Source organism: Ailuropoda melanoleuca, chromosome 11 (genome assembly GCF_002007445.2).
Source record: "Ailuropoda melanoleuca isolate Jingjing chromosome 11, ASM200744v2, whole genome shotgun sequence".
NCBI lineage: Eukaryota > Metazoa > Chordata > Mammalia > Carnivora > Ursidae > Ailuropoda > Ailuropoda melanoleuca.
The window spans coordinates 28906507-28931058 of NC_048228.1; the positions used below are offsets into that span (position 1 = coordinate 28906507).

The 24552-nt window shown below is 38.2% G+C and overlaps 1 protein-coding gene and 1 long non-coding RNA gene across 6 annotated transcripts in view; one reads left to right on the top strand and one right to left on the bottom strand.

Moving 5' to 3' along the window:
- The window catches only part of PPP3CA (protein phosphatase 3 catalytic subunit alpha), a 306406-nt gene that overhangs the window by 38185 nt on the left and 243669 nt on the right, over nucleotides 1–24552 (top strand). The gene's annotated exons all lie outside the window — the stretch shown is intronic.
- LOC117804400 lies at nucleotides 1870–24189 on the bottom strand. Its single transcript, XR_004628782.1, has 3 exons — nucleotides 22759–24189; nucleotides 10617–10785; nucleotides 1870–1994 (listed from the first exon to the last, which is right to left on the bottom strand). It is a non-coding gene; the product is annotated as an uncharacterized LOC117804400 (long non-coding RNA).

Sequence of the window (24552 nt, forward strand, 5' to 3'; positions counted from 1 at the left end):
TTTTATACTATTAGATGCTAGAAGAACATACATCATCATTGATTTTTCTAAACTGCTCCCCCTCAAACAAAACCTTTGATAACCTGTTGTTTTCTGCTTTTAAAGCAGGGAATTTATGACAAATGGTTTCATTCCGAAGTTGCACTTGAGTAAAAAGTTTTCATGTTACTAATCTCATTTTATTTCTATTCAAAGAATATAGTCACTTTTTACCTTTCATGTGAATAAAGGATGATTGTTATCACTTTTTCTCCATACTTGCAATCTAAAAGAAGTATGTTCTAGGCTTTCTCATCAATTAGCCTGGCCCCAAATTAAATCATAAGAACAGATCATTATAAATCTCATTCTAAATATTTGTTGGCTTGCTTGTAAACTTCAATTATGATTCAAGTAGCCATTTAAGTTCATTTCACTGTTCCTGAAATATGAAATACTAATTCTGTAAATGCATTTTCATAAACCATAATTCATGGGTGCAGACTGCAGTACTTCCAAAGTTATGTAGAAACTAGTATTCTTTATTTCTTTTGATCACCTCTTAAAAGTAGGACTAAAAAAATGGCAGATGACAGAAAGAAAGAATAATTCCTTTTGTGGTCTCAAATGGTTCAGTTTTCAAACATGAGCTTTATGGTCCACGGGAGCAAAAGAGTTCCTGCAAAGCAGTTAAGCTACTTGAAAACCAGACATTTTTCTTGCCTAGATACTGAGAAACATTTTCGAGCCATTCGAACCACTGGGATCATTTACTCTGATTTCAGATAAGCAAAATAAAATAAACAAACTCTTGCCCATGTGGGAACTGGTTCTGCTGTCTCTTGTTCTAACTCTGCAAAGCCTGAATGTCTCCCCAGTATCTTTGAATGGGTCTCATTGTTTATTTATTGTGCTTTTCACAAGTGCTTGTAACTTCACCCTTGTTTTACTAATAGCTTTCTTCTAAAGTGGGTTGACATTTCAGTTAATTTTCAATGGCCTCAATGTTTTTCCTTAAATTAGGCCAGACTGATGGGCCTGTTTAAAGTGAGACCGTCTCATATAAATTGTAGCATATAAAAATAAGGAACCTTTATTAGAGGTTTTTGAATTTGTTTTTCTACTTAAAAAATGTAAGGTCAAAGAGAATATTTTTCTTGTATTCTTTAATTACTTGTATTGGTAAATTAAATAAGTGGATATAGAGTTTAGAACCTGGAGAAATTGTAAGTTTTATATTAAAACCTATTAGCTGTGTAAATATTCTACATTTTTATTTATTTTTGAATATAATACTTTTAAGAATCTTTACATGAGGAATTCAGAAGATGGATCAATAGCTTCCTTATCTAGATCAAATTTGAACACTCTATACAATATTTTATGTTTAGATTTTATTACTTTAATTTTAAAAACCATAAGAAAACTTTTTCATCTGTAGAAATGAAACTAAAAATGAAACTACAGGAGAATGTTGTCTTTATACCAAGAATTAAAACTTAAAAGTACGTAACAGTATTGGCACAGAAATGGGCATCATTACACAAAATCATGAAACAGGTTCTAGTACATAGTAAAACTTACTTAAGTGATAAAATGACATTTCAATTAAAAGGAAAGAGCATGAAATATTCAAAAAATTATATGGCATAGGTTTTAACCTTATTCAATTTTATGTATAGAAATAAATTCTAGGGGCTCCTGGCTGTCTCAGTCGGTAGAGCACATGACTCTTAGTCTCAGGGTCACAAGCCCCACATTGGATATAGAGATTACTTAAAAAAATAAAAAATAAATAAATTCCAAATATATTAACAACAGAAATAAAACCAAAAAGCAATCTAAATTAAAAAATTAGGAGAAAACATAGAATACTAAGAAACTATCTGGTGCAGATGGTCTTCTTAAGCTTGCTAACAACCTTTGATCCAAAAAGCAAAGATTGACAGATTTGGTTACATAAAAAGTAGAACATTCTCATTTGCAAAGTCACCGTGAACAAAGGCAGAAAAAATCTGCAAAAAAATGGTAGAAAATTAATAGTTATTATGCAAAGGGTTTTAGCACCTTAATCCAAAGAAAAACAAAACAGTTCAGAGAGGGTGTGAACAATAAGCAACATGCAGATATGGCCAGTGAAGATTTATAAACGTGCTCGACCTCATGACCCCTCAGGATAATACAACCGAAAACAATAAGACGTTATTTTTATCCCATTAGATTGGTTAACTTAAACAGACTTAGAATACCTAATGCCAATAAGGATATGGGGTAATTGACAGTTTTATATCCTGTTGATAAGACTGTGAATTTTTTTTTTCTTTTTTTTAAAGATTTTATTTATTTATTTGACAGAGATAGAAACAGCCAGAGAGAGAGGGAACACAAGCAGGGGGAGTGGGAGAGGAAGAAACAGGCTCATAGCAGAGGAGCCTGATGTGGGGCGATCCCATAACGCCGGGATCACGCCCTGAGCCGAAGGCAGATGCTTAACCGCTGTGCCACCCAGGCGCCCCAAGACTGTGAATTTTTAACACCTAAAATACGTTTATTATTTGTCTCACTGATCCTATTCTTCTAGGAATCCATCCTTCAGGAAATACCAATACATAGGGACAAAGTATATGGTGTTTATTGTTGATAACCTGTATGTTGTTTATCTAGGTTAATTGTTAAAAATATTTTTAGCAATTAAAAAATCAGTGAAAACTTTTTGAATCATATATAATATGTTCAAACTATAGAATATAACTCAGCTATATTAAAAACAAATGGTAGATAGCTGTATTCTTGGGAAAATGTGCATGATCTTTTTTAAGGTAATAAAGGAAATTGCATATATGTATGTATGTGTAAATATATGATCATGTATTTTATATCATTTTTTGTTAATTAAAAATATCGTATAAAATGCATACATTTGTATGTCTTTGTGTATACGTAGTCAAAATATGGCTATTTCCCTGGCTGGGAAGGGGTCCTTAACTGTGAGATTACTAGAGGCGGAGGTAAAAGAAATACAAGTATCCTGTATTTGTAATGTTAAAAGCATTTGAAATAAATTAATGGCCACTCCCAAGTTTTAAGTGAGACATAAATTTGCCTTAAACTTTTCAACTTGATTCCTTTGGAATGACTCAAGAAGGGAGCTCCGGTGGCTGGGTTGGTTAAGTGTCTGCCTTCAGCTCACGTCCCTTAGGCTCAGGTCATGATCCCAGGGTCCTGGGATGGAGTCCTGCATCATGGCCTCGGGCTCCCTGCTTGGTGGGGAGTCTGCTTCTCCCCCTGCCCCAAGCCCCTGCTCCTGCACAGGCGCCCTTCTCTCATTCTCTCTCTCTCTCAAAAGTGATTAAATAAATAAATCTTTAAAAAAAAAAAAAAGAATGACTCAGGAAGATCGTACTGCATTACTCCTAAAAGGTAGAGGTTGAGAGCCAGGAAAGTTTGATGCGTCATGTCAGGCTTTGCCTTGCTGAGGTAGGGCTAGATTATCACCATGGCTCAGACTCAGTTTCTCCTTTTGTCAAAAGGGAATGATAATATTGAGAATTGGTACTTTTAGGTTATTTGGAGCTCAGTGTAAAAACGTATGGTAATGACAGACTTGGAGATGGCACATTCTGTTAGGTGTCTTCTTAGTGGGTGCTGTTCCAGCAAGCGGACGTTATAGACCAAGAATTACTTAGGACTCTCTGGCAGTAAGCTAACTTAGAAGAGTTTGTCCTTGCTATGGGATTATGTGATATTAAGATGCTCACGATAATATGCCACTGCGGCCTGGTCTTCTCATGGTGTTAGAGCCGGAAGGGACCTCAAAGATTGAGCCTGCCACGACATTTTTAAAGATGATCGTACTGAGGTGAATGCCTTATCTGTGATTGCACACCTGGAACAGAGTGGGGACATCCTCTGAGCAACATGCTGGGAACTCTTTCTGGCATGTACGAATCCATAAAGTCATCTCTTTACTCTCAGTCTAGGACTTTTTCTTTAGCATTTGTACATTTTACTTAATGTTTCCTCATTATAATGCATAGAACGAGTATTATCAAGAAATCTAGGTAAGAGATTTACCTAGTGTACCCTGTTGGAAGCTGGGTAGCTTTGCTTTCAATTTTACTTTTTTTTCCCCCTTTGAAACCAAGATTTCCTTAGGATCTTCGAGAAACTATATTAAATGGACTAATTGTTGTAGAAAACTTATAGGTAATGTTTACTTATTTGAGTGTTTTATTTCAATTGGGCCATTATTTGGTGGTTTCCTCTGAGTTCATGTGTGATTTAAAAATATATATGAATTTTATATACATATTTTAAAATAACTTGCTATTTGGAGTAAGCACCATATCATTAAGTATGCACAAAAGTAAAAGGTAATTTTAAAAATATGTAAACCAATCTTTACAAATGTAAGCCGGATTACTTCTCCTAGAAGTGAGCATGGTTACTGCATTACTTGGGCAAAGAATGATCAAGAGAATTAGATGACTCACACACTAATTTCATTGGAAATATGTGAGCAGGGAGGGCCTAATATGTAAGAATCAGTGTTTCAGGTTTTCGATATTAAATGAGTTGAGTTTTGTAGACTCAATAAATTTTGGACATTTGAAGATATGAATGCTTGCTATATATGTTATTAGTGTGTGTATGTATACTCATATAAGGTAGAGAAATTTTATATATAAATGTATGTATATATGTTAATTTATAGATAAGAATGTATATAAATTTGTTTACTGTGTTGGCCTTTTAGATGAGTCTATTTGTCATGAATGATGGTGGCTTCTGTTAAGGAACTTTGAAGTGGTTTGAAGTAAAATCCTGTATCTTAAATTATTTGCTAAGATTGAGATACTTTTTTAGTTTAATGCTTTTTTCTCCCTTATTTTCTCTCTCCTTTTACCACCAAATTATCCATGAATAGTGATAGAAACAATGATATTCTTGGTGTGGAGAGAACTTAGAATTTTTCAAAGATGCACTGCTTTTGTGGAAGTAGATACACAGTATAGTCTGGGATAATATTTAAGACCTTTGCATGAAATACTATCTTTTGTGGTATAAAGTGATTTAAAATATTAACTTAAAAACTATGGTAACCCTAATGCCTTTTCCCTAGTAGATTGTCATCACAGCTTACGGTTTCGATCTGATCTTTGTTCTTTTATGTGTGAGGAAAACCTAAGCCAAGATGTGTGACTTTGCCAATCTTTTATTCAAACAGGTTTTCTGACTAAACATGTTTTATAATGTTATTATGATTCACATCTTCTGGATACAAAGTGTTTTTATGGGTAGTTTGACTTGACAGCTTGAAATGTTTATTTAATATGTATGTGCACTAATTTTATTAGTTTGTCTCTGCTAAATAAAGCTGATAGTATTTTAAATTATTTGTCCTTATGACCCAAATTATTTGTCTCTCTGAAAGAGCAGTTGGTGTGTTAGTCTATTACTTGTCTCTTAGTTTACCTTTTTTCTTCCTCCTTAGTAGACTATGTTCCTGGAGGGCAAAGACCATTTAATCAACTTTACAAACCTAGTGCCAGGGTTAGAACTGGGTATTCAATAAAAGTGTGTTGCAAGAATGCCTTTTAAAGTAGCTGGAGGAATGGGCAGGCTGCCAGTCCTTGATGATAATGAGAGATAGTAGTATAAATGTTTCTCTACCTCCTCATGTTTATGATGAAAATAAGTTAGACATTTTGTAATAGAAATTATATATCATTTACCTAGTATCATTTATTGATGCTTGCTATGTGTTTGTTGCAATGGGGTATTAAGATAAAAAAAAAAGTAAGCCTCTGTTTTCTAGTATTTCAGAGATATAGAGGACAAAATTAGAAAAATCTGGTGTGTAAAATTTATTAAAAAACAGTAAAAGATCCTTTGTAGGTCTAGGTATTGGCAGCCAGTTTTTAGGTGACAACAAATGAAGGTTTCTTTGCCTCAAGTCTGGTTTAGAAGTGAATATGAGACTTTGGGTTGCACCTTAGGGACTCTTGAATCTGTCTGGGGGAGAGGGGAGCAGTGTCCTGTGAAGGCCGCATAGAAGGAGCTGTGAGATCAACTAGCTTGTGCTGGTGCCAAGACTTGTAGGGGAAATACTAGATTTTTGGGACTGAGAGGAGCCTCTGGAGTCACTCATAAGAGTTGGCCTATTCCTGCTGAGAAAGCCCAGCAGGGATTTGCCCTGGCCCACAGTGACGTCTGGGCAGAGCCAGTCCCTTTAAGAGCAGGTTTTCTAATTCCTGGTCCAATCGCTTTGCACCAGCAGTGTGCTTTTACTCCTCAAGTGGTGGAGATAAAAGTAAAAACAGCTGAACTATTCAAACAAAAGGAGCTATAATCAAAACATTATGATAAGGCATGAAAAACCAATCAAACAAAACTGCCTTCATGGTTTTATTTAAAAATGACTAAAACAGTATGCCATAGACCTTCAGTATCTGAGATTTAGGGGAGGGGATCCTCATTGCCAAGACCAATATTCCTGCACGGAACAACAAGGGGAGAAAACGGTAGGAGTCTCTGTTACGGTATGTTGTATTTTGAGTTTTCCACTAACATCTGGCTATGTACGTGGGGGCTGTCATGACTGACTCTTTTCCAGGGTGGGTTCCTGGCAACAGGTAATTTACCAGGACACTCTCTGCAGAGTCAACCTGTATGGTTCTAAAAGACCTTGGTCCAGCTTTAGTCACCTTGTATCGACCTGCTGATGCTATCCTGGTTAAGTTAAGCAGTAAGATTTGTATTATGTAGCCAATTCCTGATGTCCATATAGTAATTAGTTAGGACGTGGCAAATGAGTGTGATGACGATGAGTTTTGCTCCATGCCTTAGGTTCTTCATTTGGAAATGGAAACTTATAGTTACTCTTCAACTGACTCTGTGTTAGGCACTGTGTGAAAATAGATACTGCTTATGATCTGGAGTAAATCCCATTGCAGCTCTAAAAGAAATAGTTCAGAGAAGATTAAGGAGGATCAAGGAACTTGTCACTTGCCAGTAATCATTGGCTGACGGCAACCAAACTTCTTTAAAAACAACAGATAAGAGAAAATGAGGAAGGCAGAGATGTATAAATATTTCCTTTTTTGTCATTGCGTATCTTATTTGCTGTCACCTCTGAACCAGTGATATTTTGGTATGAACTTTGTAAGTTCCCAGAAGGGTTTGTTTCCAAATGTGCAAATATTAAAATTTTTCTAAGGAAGCTCTCAGTGTTTTAAATATATTCTAATTTCTTTTTTTTTTTTTAAGATTTTATTTATTTATTTGTCAGAGATAGAGACAGCCAGTGAGAGGGGGAACACAAGCAGGGGGAGTGGGAGAGGAAGAAGCAGGCTCATAGCAGAGGAGCCTGATGTGGGGCTCGATCCCATAACGCCGGGATCATGCCCTGAGCCGAAGGCAGACGCTTAACCACTGTGCCACCCAGGCGCCCCTAAATATATTCTAATTTCAAGTATTCTTATTTAAGCTTAGAACATTTCTACGGTGGCTTGGCTGCAGATTTGTGTTATAGAAATTTCCATAAATGGAAATTTTTGCATATATTTGCAATAATAAATAATCTTAAGAAAAACGGTCCCTTATTTTAAAAAAAAGTTGTGGGAAAGAGCAACAGAGTAATCTGTTTGAAACCCTCAGAAAAATAAGCCTCTTGTTAAAACCCTTAAGTAAAACGACATAGTCACCAGAATCAATGGGAAAATGGGAACATGTAGGACTCTTAACTTTAGAGAGCAAATGAATGTGTTCTCCTAATTACCTCCTGATTATTTTTGAGGAGGTTACCTTAAAAAAAAAAAAAGAACCAGTTTATCAAAACCTAGATTGTAATGAAAATTATTCATTTTATTTTTATTCTTTTTATTCCTCCTTAGCTTTTTCATACAGCTATGAAGGAGCAGTAAAATAAACAAAAACAGGCACTTGGAGAAACGTGGACTATGTTAGACTCTATGAATAATAAACATAAAAATCTGCATATCTATAATACCTATATTTAATTGTAGAAACAAACATACTAGTCTGTAGGTAGCAGTTAACTTTTTTTTACACTGTGAATGAGACGCAAATAGAATTAAAAATTATTTAAAGGTACTTTAATTGGAATCTGTTGAATTTTATTTGAATAAATTACCCACACTTTAACAAGGTTGGAAATTCTTCTCATGCTACTATGTAAATATATCTTTAAAATGTATAATTTTATTTTTTTAAGGTTACGTGTCCAGTGCATCTCTCCACATGACACGTTTTCTTGAAAGACATAGAATATTCCTTAAGAAAATTAAAAAAAAATAAAAACTTTGCCTGTTTTAAAATCTGTTACAAGGAAAACTCAAGGACAAGAAACCTTTCTTGAAGACTTACAATTGCAAAACGTTTATCTAATGTTCATAAGGTGTTGGGTCTGGTCCAGCCAAGTGAAAGATCACACTGTCCAGTGTGAAACCTGAAGAATTCAGATGTTTTCTTTTTTTTTTTTTTAAAGATTTTATTTATTTATTTGACAGAGATAGAGACAGCCAGTGAGAGAGGGAACACAAGCAGGGGGAGTGGGAGAGGAAGAAGCAGGCTCCTAGCAGAGGAGCCTGATGCGGGGCTCAATCCCAGAACGCCGGGATCACGCCCTGAGCCGAAGGCAGATGCTTAACCGCTGTGCCACCCAGGCGCCCCCAGATGTTTTCTTTTTATACTCTCTTCTGGAATTCAGAACCAGTTAAGAGTGTAAGGTGTAAACATCATAAATCATTACAGGAGCTAATGCCTACTGTCACTGGCAAACAGTCATTGTAGATTTGCTAATTATTTGGTTAAATTTTATTCATATTTGACAGCAAAAAGCTGTAAATAGATCCCAAAGAGAAAAGTCTGAAGCAAAGTAAGCATATCAAGAGAATTGCCAAATCTCCATTTTTTTTTTTATTATATATTAGATGTGGCCTTACATCATGAGATCTGCAATGAGATTTTGAGTGAGGGTGTCCCATTTTCCAAAAGGAAAGTTCCAGCAATGTTCAAGAAATGTTATTTAGGATTCCTTAATAGTTGTAGAATGTACATGTGCTCACGTTTGAGGTTTTTCACCTGTGTATGCTTTATGTACAAATTAGAAAATAGATGCCTATTTTGATAAAACTCATGTCTCATTATTCATAAAGGTCTTATGCTACTAACAAATGAGCAAGTGTTCTTTCAGAGAAGTTGCTCTTTCCCTTAAGTAATTGCCTGTTGGTACCATAGCCCTACCTTGTGTATAATGGATGTTTTGTATTCTGAGATTCTAGATAATTTTATTTTAATGTTATTCCCCTAGTAGTTCCCAATGTGACAAGGGTTTAGGGGGTAGGGGATGTTGGCAATGTCTGGAGACATTTTTTACTGTCATAACTAGGGGTAGGTATCAGGCACTGGTATCTAGTGAGCAGAGGTCAGGGATGCTACTAAATGTCCTCTAATGCACAGGACAATTTCCCACAGCAAAGAATCGTCCCGCCCAAAATGTTGATAGCGCTGCGGTTTAGAAACCCTACTCTAGATGGAAGGGATAGTTTCTCTTTCTCTTCCTTGCCATATAAGATGTATTTATTTTTTTAATTATTAAAACTCACAAAAAATACTCCTAGAATGTAGTAGTGTTAGAGACTAAAATTTAGCCCTCAACAAAATAGATCACTAATTAGCTATGTGTAGGGAATAAAATTATAGCATCTGGTTAATGTGTGGATATAAAATTATAATACTGAAGTATACCTGGAAAAAATTATAAATAGAGATTTGGTAAAAATGCGTTTGTGTTTTAAAATTACATATTGCTGGGGTGCCTGGGTGGCACAGCGGTTAAGCGTCTGCCTTCGGCTCAGGGCGTGATCCTGGCGTTCTGGGATCGAGCCCCACATCAGGCTCCTCCGCTATGAGCCTGCTTCTTCCTCTCCCACTCCCCCTGCTTGTGTTCCCTCTCTCGCTAGCTGTCTCTATCTCTGTCAAATAAATAAAATCTTTAAAAAAAATTAAAAAAAAATAAATAAAATTGCATACTGCTGAAGCTGGAAGGGGTCTTCCGTTCATCTGAGTTGTTGGTTCTTCACCAAGGTGATGCACTGTTAGTCATCGGTGCTTCAGAATTACTTGAGGAGATGTCTTGCTCAAAAAAAGAATGCTTAGAAACCCACTCTGATATGGTACTTTTTATAAGCTCACTCACTTTTTCAAAGTACTTTTTGAAGGATGTGGTTATGACCTTCTCCTATCCCCGTGCCACTCCCTCTTTGAGAACCATTGCACTCCTCTACCCCATAACGCGTGGAGGCTCAAAGGTGCTGACATCCCAGCGGTAACATAGTGACTGCTGAACAGAAAAAGCCGATCATTGTTTTTTCCCTATTGCTTTAGTAGGCTTGCTTTTAAAAGGTTGAACGACTTTTTATCTATTCCGTTCATTCTCCTTGTGCTAACAGAATGCCTCCTAGGTTCCTGCCAGGTCCAGTGCTAGTGTGTGAGGATACAGACATCATCCCTGCCCTCCTGGAGCAGAAGAGAGACTAAAACAGATGAGTAATAAAAGCAAAAAAGGAGTCTGTAAAAATGAAAACAAAAATATTGAACAGCAAAGCGCCTACCGAACACGAGGATCATCTGCGACCCAGGAAGTAGAAGTGACTTGCTCAAGGTCGCCTGATGACGTGTTGCGGTGGGGGTAGGAAGGAGGGCGTGGACCTCTGCACACGGCTCGGCTCTCGCACTCTGTGCTAGCAGACATGTAGCTGGGAACAGGGGCATCTTCTAACTCTGGAAAGATATGATGGAATGTACTGGAGTAGGTACTTCACAGAGAAAGTGACACCCCTTCTTCCTTTCTTAAGAGGACATAGCCACGCTGGGCTGGTTGGTATCCCTTGGAGGTCTGAAGAATGAAGGGTTCCTGAGCTTGTCCCCTCCCTTGTACTAGGCTCTGGGCAGGCAGTAGCTGCTAAAATTGTCTCATGGAAAAGGGGAAGCATGGGAAGGTGGAAAAGGAGGATTGTAATATCCCTGTGGGTGGAGCCAGGATGTAAGGGAGGAAAAGACAAAAGGCTAGTGGGATTAGAATGGAGAAAAGTCAAGAATATATTTTCTGTGCTGCTTACTCTCTCCTACTCGTGAGCTTCAGAACACACTTGTCCATAGGCCGCATTATAAGCGTGGATTTTGTTTCTAGACCAGCCTCCCCTAGCCTACTGCACCTATAATGCGTTTTAATGATAGCACTAACAGACTCTAGTACCTACATTTTAATAAAACGTTTTGAAATGGTGGATGTGATTTGGGCAGTCCGGCTAGCAAGTTGATTTATTAAACGTATAAATGGGAGCCTAAAAATGACCACATAGATTTAGAAAAGGATTTTTAAAATATTTAAATTTTATGATCTGATACATGAGATTATCATATGGAAAAACACTCCAGTATAAACCAGACTCACTCTTCCCCATATGAGAAAAACATTTTCTTTTCCCCTTTGAATCATATCAGCTCTTAAGAATGCATAAAATTTTGTTCAGGAACATGCTGTGCCCTCCCCTTCCCCCACCCCTCATTTTTTGGTTAATTGTTGTTTGCTCTATTGTAAGTACTAAAAGCTGTACTTAGTTCCACTTAGTTCATCATTCTTTAATTTTTTTTTTTCTTTCTAAATTGAGTACAGCCTGATGAAGGAGTACTGTGGCAGTAAAAATTCTTTAATTCATTGCCACAGTAGAGTGGCTCCTGTGTACAGTGCTCAAAAGCGAAATGCTCTGAAGTAATTATCTCCCTGGCTCCTGAGAGAACTCCTGTTAGCAAAAGCAAAGCAGGAAGTTACTTGAACCCACGAAGAGGAGGCTGATTTAGAAGCCACGTGGAGATGCCATGGGAAGAGGCTTCACCTGTACTGGTGGAGGGTAGGATGAGCAATTCAGATAAGCTTCCAGGTGTCAAAACAGGTAAGAGGAAATTAGTAGTCTGTCAAAAAGTGATGAAACTTAACTAGGGCTAGATATAGCATCTAGGGTCCTTTGCAAAACTTTGAGTGCAGAACACCCACATTTGAATTAATAAACACTTATTAGAGATTTATTTATTCTGTATTCTATGCTGGAAAGTTGGGAAGATAGAAAAGAAGGATCGGACAGAGTGTCTGGCCTCAAGGACCTTTTAGAGAAGAGAGGACTGCCACGTTGGGGGCTGTGTGTAGAAAGGAGAATAAGTTGATACCGTCAATGGGCTCTGAGGAGGTGAGAGAAGTTGTGGACCATCCAAAATAAATATTTGATCTCCTCACCCTTCACACTGCCATTGTCTCCTGCACATCATTTGGGTCAAGCACCCATTCGTCTGCAGTGGCTTTTGCAGCTGTTACTCAAATATTTCCCTTCCTTTTTGAGATGTCCTTGAGAACAAGGACTGTGCCTTAGTCTTCTTATTCCAGTGCCTGTCAGTGCCTGCTAAACGTAGGTTAGATATAATGACTGAATGAGTAATGAATGGATTAATGGGTGACGCTTTGTGAAAGAGATGAGGAAGTAGGGTATGGCTGTGGACTGATGGAGAGTTGAGGCTGGGAATGGAAAGTAGAAGGAATATTCCAAATCCAAACCAAGTCATACTGATGAACGTGAAGTTCTGGGAAAGGTAATTTGGGTTAGATTGATGCAATACAGTGGAAAGCGTGTCAATACATACTCATGAGATTGCAAGTAATAGGAAGCCCAGCTCAGAGTGGATTCAACATCACCACATCAGAAATTTGGACTTTTCAAATGAGGAAATGGTCCGTAAGAAAACTGCTGTTCGTGAAAGCAAAGCGGGAATTATTTTGCCGCACATAGGATGCTGATTGAGTGGCTACAGAGGCTCTTACTGCCCTCCGTAACTGAATGGCCTGCAGATCTTCAGCTATCGTGTGAACTAATCAAATGCTGTAACCAGTGCTGGCCGTTTTGCTGCCTTGGGCTCTGCCTTCCTACCTCCGTGGTTTTATTTTTATGACGGCAAAATGGCTGCAGTAGCGCCAGACCTTCTAAGGCAACACCAGATCTAATGGTCTTGCTTGCTCTTGCTCTAATGTCTCTTGCGTCTGACCGTGATCTTGTTAGTTGCACATCAAAACCGATCACTGTTTCCAGGGAATTGGGATATGCTGTTTGGCTGTCGCCAGTCCGGTCTTATCCCATGAACCAGTTTTTATGGACTGGCTGCATGTTCTTTTTGGTGCTGGGGATGGTGTTTAAATTGCAGCTACACGCTTCTGCTCTCACCCTGGTACTCTCTGTGTTCCTTGTTTTGTTCTTCTCCACAACGCACGTTACCTTCTAATACAATATATCTCTTACTCTGTAGTGGACTGTTTACCTCTCCTTGTTGGAATGTATGCTTCACCAGGGCACATATTTTTGCCTCTTTTGGTCACTACTCTATCCCCTTTGTCCAGAACATGTAGGATTCAATTAATATTCGTTGACATGAATGAAAGGATGGAGAGACAATGCCCTTACTTTCTTAAGCCTACGTTCTTGTGGAGGAGGATATATATTAAAATAAGTAAGTACACAAGACAATACCAGGTAGTGATAAGGATTGTTAAAAATAAAATCTATCTATGGGAAAGCAAATGCAGGAAGCCTGGTTTAATTTGGCTGGCAATTCTGCCTTGATCGTATAGCTGATAACAGGAGAGGCAGGGGACTTCCATGGACATTCCAGAAAGAGTCAAATCCATATAGATATAAAAAACATGATGCTCCTTACAGAGGCTGTCATATGGTTTAATCAAATAAGGGATACAGTTGCACCCTTTAGAGAAATCACTATTTCAAGATTTTTGCCAGCTTCTTCCTGGCAGGTCTCATGGACTTTTGTCAACTTTCAACTCAGTGTCACTCATTTCTTTTGAAACTCCAGGTCACTTTGTTTTTATCTCACATAGTAAAATTTTTGTGTTATATGGTCTTAGTTATCCACATGTGGGTGACACATTTCTGATGCCAGACTAGCTTCCTTCCACACACTTCCTTGTACCACCCTAGCACCATGATAATAAACATTTTATTAGGGCATGCAAGCCCATTTTGGTAGTGGTCTTAAATATAATTAGGAAGGTAACTCTGACACACACACACACATGCAAACACACACACACCAGTGTTTAAAGTAATTTGAGGATTATCTTCTGTTTTAGGTTCATGAGTGGCTATTAACCAAAAATTGGTACAGTGCTTGTGATGTTTCTAAATGTATAACTGGAACCAGGTGATATATGAATGAGACAAAATCATATAACAGAAGTCATATCATGACTTCAGAGCAGTCATTTATGAGCTCATATTATAAGCTCATTTTTGAAGATAGGGAGAGATTTTGTGTTGTAAAATGAAAGAAAGGTTTAGAAATCCTACATGTATACATGCTGCTTATATATACAAAAGAAAAAGTGTGAAAAGATATGTGCCAAATTGTTAATAGTGCTTACCTCATTAATGATGTAAACTCCTAAAGGAGTTGCTTGAAGTTTACCTAGAAGCGTGCATTATTTATTTAATTCTAAAAACTAAAAGAAAAATTTAAGAGCATTTAGAAAATTGACCCCAGAGTAGTTTTAATACTTAAAATAATTACTGGATATTTTGTTTTTACTCTACCACTCCTAATATTATAGATGGGTCTTAACACTTTATAAAGCTATGAGGCATTATAGTTACTAAGAAAATTATTTACAACCCTTGACTCATTCTAAAGAAATAATTCAACTGAGAAAGGGAGCTGTATTATACGAAGTTGCTCATTGCAGGTTTAGTTAAAGTGGAAGGAAAAAAATTAGGAACACCTTAAGTGTCCACCCAAAGAATAATAGAAATCATAATTGTCCACTCAAAATGAGCGTGATTACTCGGAAGCCCATTCCGTAAGAAGGCAGGGTAGAAATAAGCAAGGAAGTGATAAATAGCTTATTAAATTTTTGGAATATTATGGAATTCCTAATGAAGTCATAACTGGAAATATGGGAGGCATATGGAAATGTTATGATGAAATGTTAAGTGAAAATGCAGAATGGAAAATTATAAGGGAACCATGATTATAATTATGCAACCAAAAGGTATTCTGATATATGAAGATGAAGCAAATATGCAAAATAAAAATGCATATTTTAGCTTGGAGCTATTTTGGTATACTTTTACTTTATAAGTATATTTTAATATACATATACTTTTAATATAAAATCAGGTTGGCATGAACTTCGTAATGGTGGTTTATAAAAGATAGCATTCCCATGTCATTTTTTTGTAATTAACCATAAAGAAAGAGCTTTTTTTTTCTTTAATTGTGTACAGTTGGAGTGACAGATAATTGTTGGTGACCCTCATTTTCAGGATTTCCTTTTCATAGCCAAGTTGAGAGGAAATGCCTCAAATCAAAAAGGGGAAGGAGGAAGGGACACAAGGTACTCCACTGTGTGTGTGTGTGTGTGTGTGTGTGTGCACGCGTGTGTGTGTATTCTAATAGTTTAAAACATTGCCTCAACTTGGATTATTTCTATCCTCAGACCAGTGCATAAACATTTTTTGGAAAAAAGCGAAAATGTTTAGACAGCTGCTTCCTTTATTTTTTTAAATATACAGATCATATTTTTACTACCTCCCAGACATTATCATGCCTTTGTAATGAGCATGCTTTCAACTCCTGTAAACCCCTTAACTTTATTTCTGCTTTGGGTAGCACTATTTTGATATCAATCTTCTCCTCCTCCTCCTCCTCCTTCTTCTTCCTTTTTGAAAATTATTGTTATCTATGAATTTGTTTGACCTTAGGGTTCCTGAAAATTGAAATGACATAAGAGTAATTTCATGTTTCATATCCTGTATTGTTATTATTTTCATATTTAGCAATCTTTTTGCCGGGGAGGGGGTAGCCATTGTTTTAGCTCAGTGAAATCTATGGCCTTCATGTATAAACTAAGACGTGTAAGAAAGTAGAAGATTAACGTCTTTTACCTGTGACTCTGCAACACCAAATAATCCACTTACTTCAGTTTTTCAGCCTAACACCTGGCCATTTTGTTAATTAATTGATCGATTCACTTAATTATTTGTTAATTTAACTGATTACTGTGGCAGGAGTGGTTGGTTCTATTGCTCGTTTAGATACAGCCTTAGGCTTCTGTCACCTCCTTTGCATTGTTGGCAGTCATGTGACTGTTGGCCTTATGATGTGCTTTGCTTTCCCTGGATTCCTTAGGCTCCTATTTTTATATCAGATTCTACTTTGGTTGCTGGCATGACTTTAACCTGGCAGGGCAAAGGGCTTTCTTGAAGGTGACCTCCACCTGTCTGACTTCAACAGTCTGGGCAAGGAGGGAAAAAACAGTATAAGGCAGCAGGAACTGGGTTGTTGGAAACTGTTGATTTCATTTGCATTTTTTGAGATTGCATAGAGCTTAAGGTACAACCATTGATTAGCAAAATACCTTTTTAAGGTTTGTCTTTGGACAAATTTACTGAAAAGACATTTAGGCATTTTCTCCACATTCATTAATAAGGGAGGCTAGTTAATAGACAACTAGCTACTATTATGTTTCCTTTTTTATGTCACATGATGCATAGATCTTGAAAGGTTAAAAAAAAAATTCTGTGCATGTCTCATTGAAAAGGTGCACACCCTTCTTGCCCTGTATGTAGGGTGATGTGGGTCCTTTAAACAGAAGACTACGCACTTCAGTGGAAGGCTGCCCAGGGCATCTGAGCTTCATGCTGCAGTGCTGAAAGCTAGACCGTGTGTCTAAGAAAATTAAAGTGATTTGCCCCTGTTTTGATCAGAACCTTGTGTTTCTGTGCAGAATATTTTCAAAACAAGATCTCTGTCATGAAAAGGTCAACGTCAGTTCTTTCCAAAGACTCTTCTATTTCTTTTGGTGTTACACTCCTAAATATATATGTTAAAAGGGATTTAGATAAATGAGTGTGACTTTTCAGTTGTGTTTCTAATCCTTAAGTGTATTTAAATGTGTTTGAAAGAATCAGAAGATACAAAGCTTATGGCTATCCCCAAAATTTTAAACTTCGTTAAAACAAGATAAATTAGCTAAGGTATTTCTACTATTAGCTATTCTTTTCCCCCCGCAATTGCTCGGTTTGAGAAATGAAATACAGATTTGAGAATCATCTTTTTGTTTAATCTTCAAACATTGTTTAGTGAACATAGCCTTTAAAGCACTTTCCCCCCTTACTTTAGGAGAAAAGATATGTTAATATTATACACACACACACAATTTTTTCCTCATGTGTATAACCTAAAATCTCCTGGAAAAAATATATATACTTTCAACTAGAAAAGAAATTACTAACAACTTTTTCAGCTGCCAGAATTGATCCTGGGCTGCCGCAGCTAATGCAGTCTCCTTAGAGAGGCTGAACCCGGTCGGTCACAGGTGACAGCTGACCCACTTACTCAAACCTTGTTAAAAGACCAGGTTCTTCCAAGTTCTCCCTAGATGGCCTTTCATCCAGCTGGGGCTGCTGATGCTGAATTTTTTTTTTTTTTAAGATTTTATTTATTTATTTGACAGAGAGAGACAGCCAGCGAAAGAGGGAACACAAGCAGGGGGTGGGAGAGGAAGAAGCAGGCTCCCAGAGGAGAAGCCTGATGTGGGGCTTGATCCCAGAATGCTGGGATCACGCCCTGAGGCGAAGGCAGATGCTCAATGACTGTGCCACCCAGGCGCCCCCTGATGCTGAATTTTTAAGTGCTGATGCACTTAATTTTTTTTATAGCTTTAGTGTAACCAATCAGTATTGGAGTCATGGTTAAAATGAACCTTTGGTAAAATTCTGACATACAGAGCAGCCTGTAAGAGTATTTAGAGTTCCATTTCGAAATGAGGATAGGGCTCACAAATCCTGTGAGTTTGGTTATACAGCCCTTTCCACTGTTTAAGGAAGTTTGTGTTTTTTAATCAGTGGTTTGACTTTTATTAAAATAATCAACTCCATAACTTTCATTCATATGACATTATGAATTTTCTATCTTCTTGGTAACATATTGGGATAGTAAATATCTTCAGGTGCCTTATGACTTAACTAGTTTGTGATCCCCTCCATGGTGTGCGCAAATGTTTCAAAGGAGTCAGGTGTCTGGGTGAAAGCTATGACAAGATTGTGGTTGGCATTTGTGCTCAGTTGCTTTAAGACCTATTTATTGGCTTTTTCCTAAAGAATAGATATTTTAACCATACAATTGAGGGTTGGAGTTTATGCTGTTTTGCTTTGTTTTTGTTGTGTAATTTATCGGCTAAAAAACCTTTGTTGAAAGAGTACAAGCTCTTGGTCTGTGTTCTCTGGACTGCTTTTTGATGATTCACACCGCCAGTGATTAATGGCATGCTTCAAAGCCGCAGCCACTAAGTGCAGGGCTCCCTTTGTTGACTTTGTGGGTCATGCTTGGTAATCTTGGGAGAGGTGTTTCCTCAAGATAGGAATGGCCAACACCCTGTGTGTTAGAAAACTTTGTGAAATGTGTGTATGTTTATATCTATATGTATCTGTATATACATATATGTGTATATATATGTGTGTTTGTGTGTGTACGAACACAGTGTTTGAAAGGGAAGAGAAAAGGAAATAGACTTGGTTAATTCTTTGAAATGTATATCATTATTTCAGAAGTTTTAGAACACTGGTTTATGTGATGCAATAGGAACAGGGGGCAATCTTTGCTCATTTACACTTAAGGAAAAGACATAAAAAATATGGGTCTGTAATGATTTATTATATGCAGGAGTCATCACCATTTTACTCCATTCGTTACAAACCAGTCACATTAGATGCAAATCTGCGTAGCGGAAAAGATATAAGTTGTTTATCTTTAATGGAAGGGATGGTTGGGTGGTCATAAACTGCTCTAACCCTTGATGGCATTTGACTTTAAAGAAGCGATACAGTATAAGGATTGTTTAAAAATAATTCCTTTCCAAAATAAAAAGTTTTAAAAGCTAAAAAAATTCTTTATGTCAAAATTAATATTGCATGAATATTGAATTCTATGTTTACCTGAAAACAACATGTAAATTCTTTGCTAGGCGGACAGTCAGATTTCACCAGTTAGGTGTGAGACAGTGCATATGACAGAGGGTTAGAATCTCTCTTTGTTGTTAGTATTTAGATTTGTTGTAATCTTTTTTTTTTTTTTTTAGTTAAAGATAACACATTGCTTTATGAAGATACTAAGAGAACTTGCTGTAGTGAGTTTAAATCTATTGACGCATAGGTATGACATTTTAATCCACATGTTTTAAATGATGTTTGGTTACTATTTGTTTAAAAGCAATGGAATAAAAACATCTCTAGCTATCCAGATTCCAGTCTGTACAGATGACTAATCATGTGGCAGATTTGAACATAAAGGTTCTAGTGAAAAATAAAAAAATTACAATAAAAGTGTATTTGCTCCCCGATTTGAAAGTACAGAATGTTTTCTGTGCCTTTCAGATATGGGGAACTATGACACTGAAAACAATGGTAACCATGGTGAAAGTACCTTACAAAATAACTGAAAAAAAAAAAGAGAGAGAGAGAGATGTGGGGAAGAGTTGGAAGCAGTTGGTGTAGTAACAGGCTGGTGGGTAAATAAATATTTCAACTTCATGCCTGGTTACTTGGGTAATCATGAGATTATTAGGTGTTCGATAAAGTTTTCCTAAGTTCTTAAATTCTGTGATTCTATGACCCAGGAGGTGTCCAGGAGTGATGTGAGTAAACTTTAAGTTTTGAAGGGACATTAACTCCAAGACTTAGAACCCTTGAGAGTACCCAGAAGTCCCTAATGGGATTTCCGAGAAGTTAACGTTATGCCTCCTGTTAACCTCCCATTAAGACTCTATCTACTCCGTGCACGTATGAAACAAATGAACAACACACACACACACACACACACACACACACACACACACACAATCCTGATCCCAGAAGCTTAAGCAAGGAGGAAGTTTGTCAGAAGTGTCTAGGGCAGCATTATTCAACAGAACTTTCTTTGATGTTGGAAATGTACTCTCAATCTGGGCTGTCCCATGTGGTAGCCAATAGACATCCATGACGAGTGAGCACTAGAAATAGGACTACTCAAACTGAGGAACTGGATTTTAAATTTCACTTAGTGTTAATTAATTTAGATTTAAATTTTTTCAGTATTTATAGGAATCCTGGGAATAATGAAGCCATCAGTCTTGCTCAAAGTAAAAAGCCAGGGTGGCCCTAGGGACCAGGGACTGCTTTGGGATCTTTAGAAGCAGGGGTGGTGGACTCGTTAGAGTTACAGTGACCACGACTCAGGTACTATTGGCTCCCAGCCTGTGTTTATAAGATCAAAAGGACAACTTCTAGAGAGTGACAACCTGATTGTCTCAGCTTGGGTCTGGCATCGACCCCCAAATCAACTGTGGGTTGGGTTACAGAATGACAGCGTTCTTAGGGGAGTGCTGGTGACAGTTCTCAGGGGAGGAGGAAGTGTTTTCCAGGCAGCAATCTCCAGAATTGTCTACGACATTACTTAAACCTTTTCTCCATGCAAACACTGATTTTTCTAAATTCAAAATACTTTAATTTTGTTAATTCACTTGTGTTGCACCTATTTCCCTTTTTATGGCAAATTAAAATAGTTCTGCTATATGTTGATAAAACTTTACTAACCTGAGAGACTAATAATTTGTAACATCATGTGGAAGAAAATCATGGATATTACAGCTAAAGGCAACAATCTGAGTCATAGGAGTCAATGCTTTTTTTTTTCCTAGATGAGGAAACCAAGGCTTAGGATTGTTCCCTCAAGTTACAAAATTAGTTGCCACACTAGGGCCAGATGCTTACTTTCATCTGAACCTATGCTGTTGAACAGTTAAACAGTAAAACCAACTATTGGAAAACCATCTTGCTGAAATTCGGGTCTTTCCTGTACATTATTTTTTGGTAAAATGGTAATTTTTACATTACGTAAAAGTTTAGTGAGTAAACAGAGTCATGCACATTTTGAATTTTCATGGTTTTCCTTCTTAGTTTTTTTGAAGCACGAAGAAAGTTTTGATTAAAATGTGATGTTTGTGTCATGTGAACTTGTAAAATCACCTCTTCTTACTTAATATATTTGAACCAAATATTATTTGTCGCAGGTAAATTAAGAACAACTAGAAAGAAAAGGTTAACGATGACTGCTGATTTTTTGCAAGTTCGAGTTGGAATAGTTGTTTAAAAGCCCATGATATGTGTGTTGAGGACTTCCCTGGGAGGAGATTGTCCCCTGTGTGTACTAGCCATATTTCTGTAGTGAGGGGGGCGAGAGCCTTGCTTTGCCCCCTGCACCCCCCCCCAGGCCCAGGAAGTGAAACTGCTAAGACGCTGAGTACCTGCATCTATTGTATTAAATTATGCTAACGGCAGCCAGGGGACATCTCTTGACAGTAGAATTATTTGGGATACAAGATTAACAGATGAGTAGAGCAGAGAAGAAATGAGGTTTAATGGAGGAGGTGTGTCAAACGTCAGCTTCACCTGGGAGGCAGCATTCGAAGCCCAGAGGTCAGTCTACTCACAGAGAATATGCTACGTACCTACCACAGACACCAGGGCAGTGGGAGTTCAGGGCCTGATTTTCCATGTGTTTATATCAACTTGAAGCCATCATCTAGGAAGAGCTCTAGATGCATAGCTCGGAGATTTAAATCCTCTTGATCTCCGCTGAGGCCTGTCAGTTCCGTTTCTCCCATTCTTATCTCCTTTACCGTCTTCTGAATTTCACAGATGGGATAGAAAAGCGGCTGTTTTTTCTACCACCTCCTCGCACTGGCTTTGCTGCCACCACTTGGGTGTGAACTGGCTATCAGTGCTCAGACTGTCAAAAACACCCTCACTCAAAATAGGTTTTAGTTAAGTCAGATCTAAAGTATATTGGTAGCGGAATTATCTATGCTCGAATGGAATAACTGCCAACCACTTTTAAACTATTCTTTAATATATTCCTCTTATCTGGAGTAGCTTTTCCCAGGAAAAGATAGGGGAGTGAGGGCTATCAGTTAAATATCAGTTGTTGTAGAGATGGAAGGCTCCGTGAGGATGTACTTACAGGCTAAGATCTGAGTATATTGAATGCAAATTCTTCTGTGGTTCCCGGCTCCTGGTTTGTTATTTGTCATTTGGGAACCTAGTACAGGAAGAGACACTCTTGATAACTAACAAGCCTGCCTTGGTTATAGTAAGTCAAGCATTTTCACTAATTGTGTCAAAGATGATTATTTTAGTACATAAAAAGAAGAAAAAAGGAAAAGAAATTTAAAGACAAACAGTAGTTGGTTTTCCTATCTGAGTTGGACAGTGTGTTTCACCACATTCTGGTTATTACGTTTGATTCATTTAAAACCCAGCTGGGTAGAGCCTAGATCACACAAGAATTTCAGACAGTCGTGGCGAGCTCTTTTTGACCCAACCTCATTCATAGCCAACATAATTTCATTAAAAAAAAAAAATCTGAACAAACTAAATAACCCTGAAACCTGCACATGATCAGTTTCACTGAGATCAGGAAAGAGCCAAGTCTCCCTCACTAGATCCCATCCCCCTTTGCCTCTTTGGGGACATTGCCCCCAGCATGTCCCTTTCTCCTCTGCATCATCGTTTTCCCTCCCTACTGGATCATTCCCATTAGCAGAAAAGCATGCTATAATTTTTTGATCCTAAAATAACACACGATCCCCTGAGCCCACGTTCTTACCCAGCTACTAGCAGAACCTCTCAAAGAGTTGTGCACATTCACTGTCTTCAGAAGGTTGTCTCTTCCTGTGTTCTGGGTCCCTCTCAAATGCTTTTCCTCTCGCTGTGCTCAGAACCCGATCTTGTTCTGCTAGGTTTCTCCTAACCTCCATGTTGTCAAGGCCAACGGTAGGCCCTTCTGACTTGACAGGACAGCAGCTTTACGCAGTTCATCACCCCATCTCCCACAGAGCACTTTGTTTTGCTAGCGTACCGAGGCATCAGACTCGAGGAAAACTTGATTTTCCGCTTCCTATTAGACTGTTCTCTCTCAGTATTGTTTTGCTGGTTCTTTGACCTTTGTCCAACTTCTAACCGTTGGGATGTCCCTCTTCTCTTCTCCGTCCATATGCACCGGTGGGGCGGGGTCATCGTTTGCACGTCATGTGTCCGCTGATGGTTCCTAATTTTTGTCCACTGTTGACTCTTTTCCCAGAGCCTCTAGTCTCATAGATCCAAATACCTGCTTGACACGTCTACTTGCTTTCTGAATTAACTTGTTCACAAACTCCTGCTTCCCTTTGTTCCTTCTGACTGGCAGTGCCGGCCTTCTTGTTGTACCTCCGACACAGAAAACACACTCCCAGCTCACGGCCTCTGCGTGTGCTGTTAGCTCTGCCCAGCACGCCCTCCTCCCAGACACGCACGCAGCTCTCCCACCTCCATTCGTCTTCGCTCACATCACCACTCTCAACCCTGCCACCTTCTCCTCTTCGTGTTTCTTGTAATTTGACATGCTGTATATTTGTTTTTATTCTGAGAGTGTATGCTGTATGAGGGCAGTGACTCTCGTCCACTTTATTCACTATTGGTATTCCCCATTCCTGGAACAGTGCCTGAGCCCGAGGAGGTGTTCACTCAATCTATGTTGAGTGAGAGACCACATGGATACTATGACATGATGATGCCACAGCTTACTTCAGTTGCAGGAATTGAAAATCTGAAATAGCTTAAATCAATTTCTCCTTTGAGGCTTTGCTTTCGATAACTTAAGTCTTTGGGTGACAGCAGCGCCTTGCTCTTGAAGGACAATTTCCATCGTGTGCCTTTTTCTTCTGCAGCTGTCTCTGAGGAAATTGCTCATCCCAGCTTCTTGGAATGAATCTCTCCTCTGAACTTCACTTGGCTCTTCCCTCTTCCAGCTTGGCTTCTGTTCACGGAGCTTAGTTCTGCTTCCTGACCTCACAGAGCTTGCCCTTTTTATAGTAAAAAGCCTGTGGTGATGTCATGGGCTCAGCTGGTTTCAATCAGGTTTCAGCCTGAGCACAGTTGAAGCTGGTGAATGACTCTGCAAGTTATCTTTTGCTGGGCCAGACTCATTCTGACACAAAGCATCACGTTATATACAGCACTAACCGTTTAGCAATCATCACACACGTCACGGGAAAGCATTTCTTCACTCCTTACTGATGGAAATTCTAAATGATTGTTGGCTCTCCATACAGATACTGGATGGCCAGGTAGCTGATGCGGCCGCTCTGCTTACGGGCTCTCTCTGCTGCTGCCGCTCTAGTACCTCCTCATGCATGCTTGTTGCCCTGACTTCGTTCCGCTTTCTGAATGTCATTCCTCAGACCCCTAATTAAGCTACCTAAAACGCGTTTCCTGCCTTGTTCTTACTCATCACTCTGCTGCTTCTGGATTTTTTTTTTTTTTTTTTGGCCTTGTCATCTGTAAAATGAAATTGAATTGTGTGTTTTGTGGCCAGACTTTCTCCTTTTTACAAATTGACTTGAATTCTAGGTGCTCATCTTTA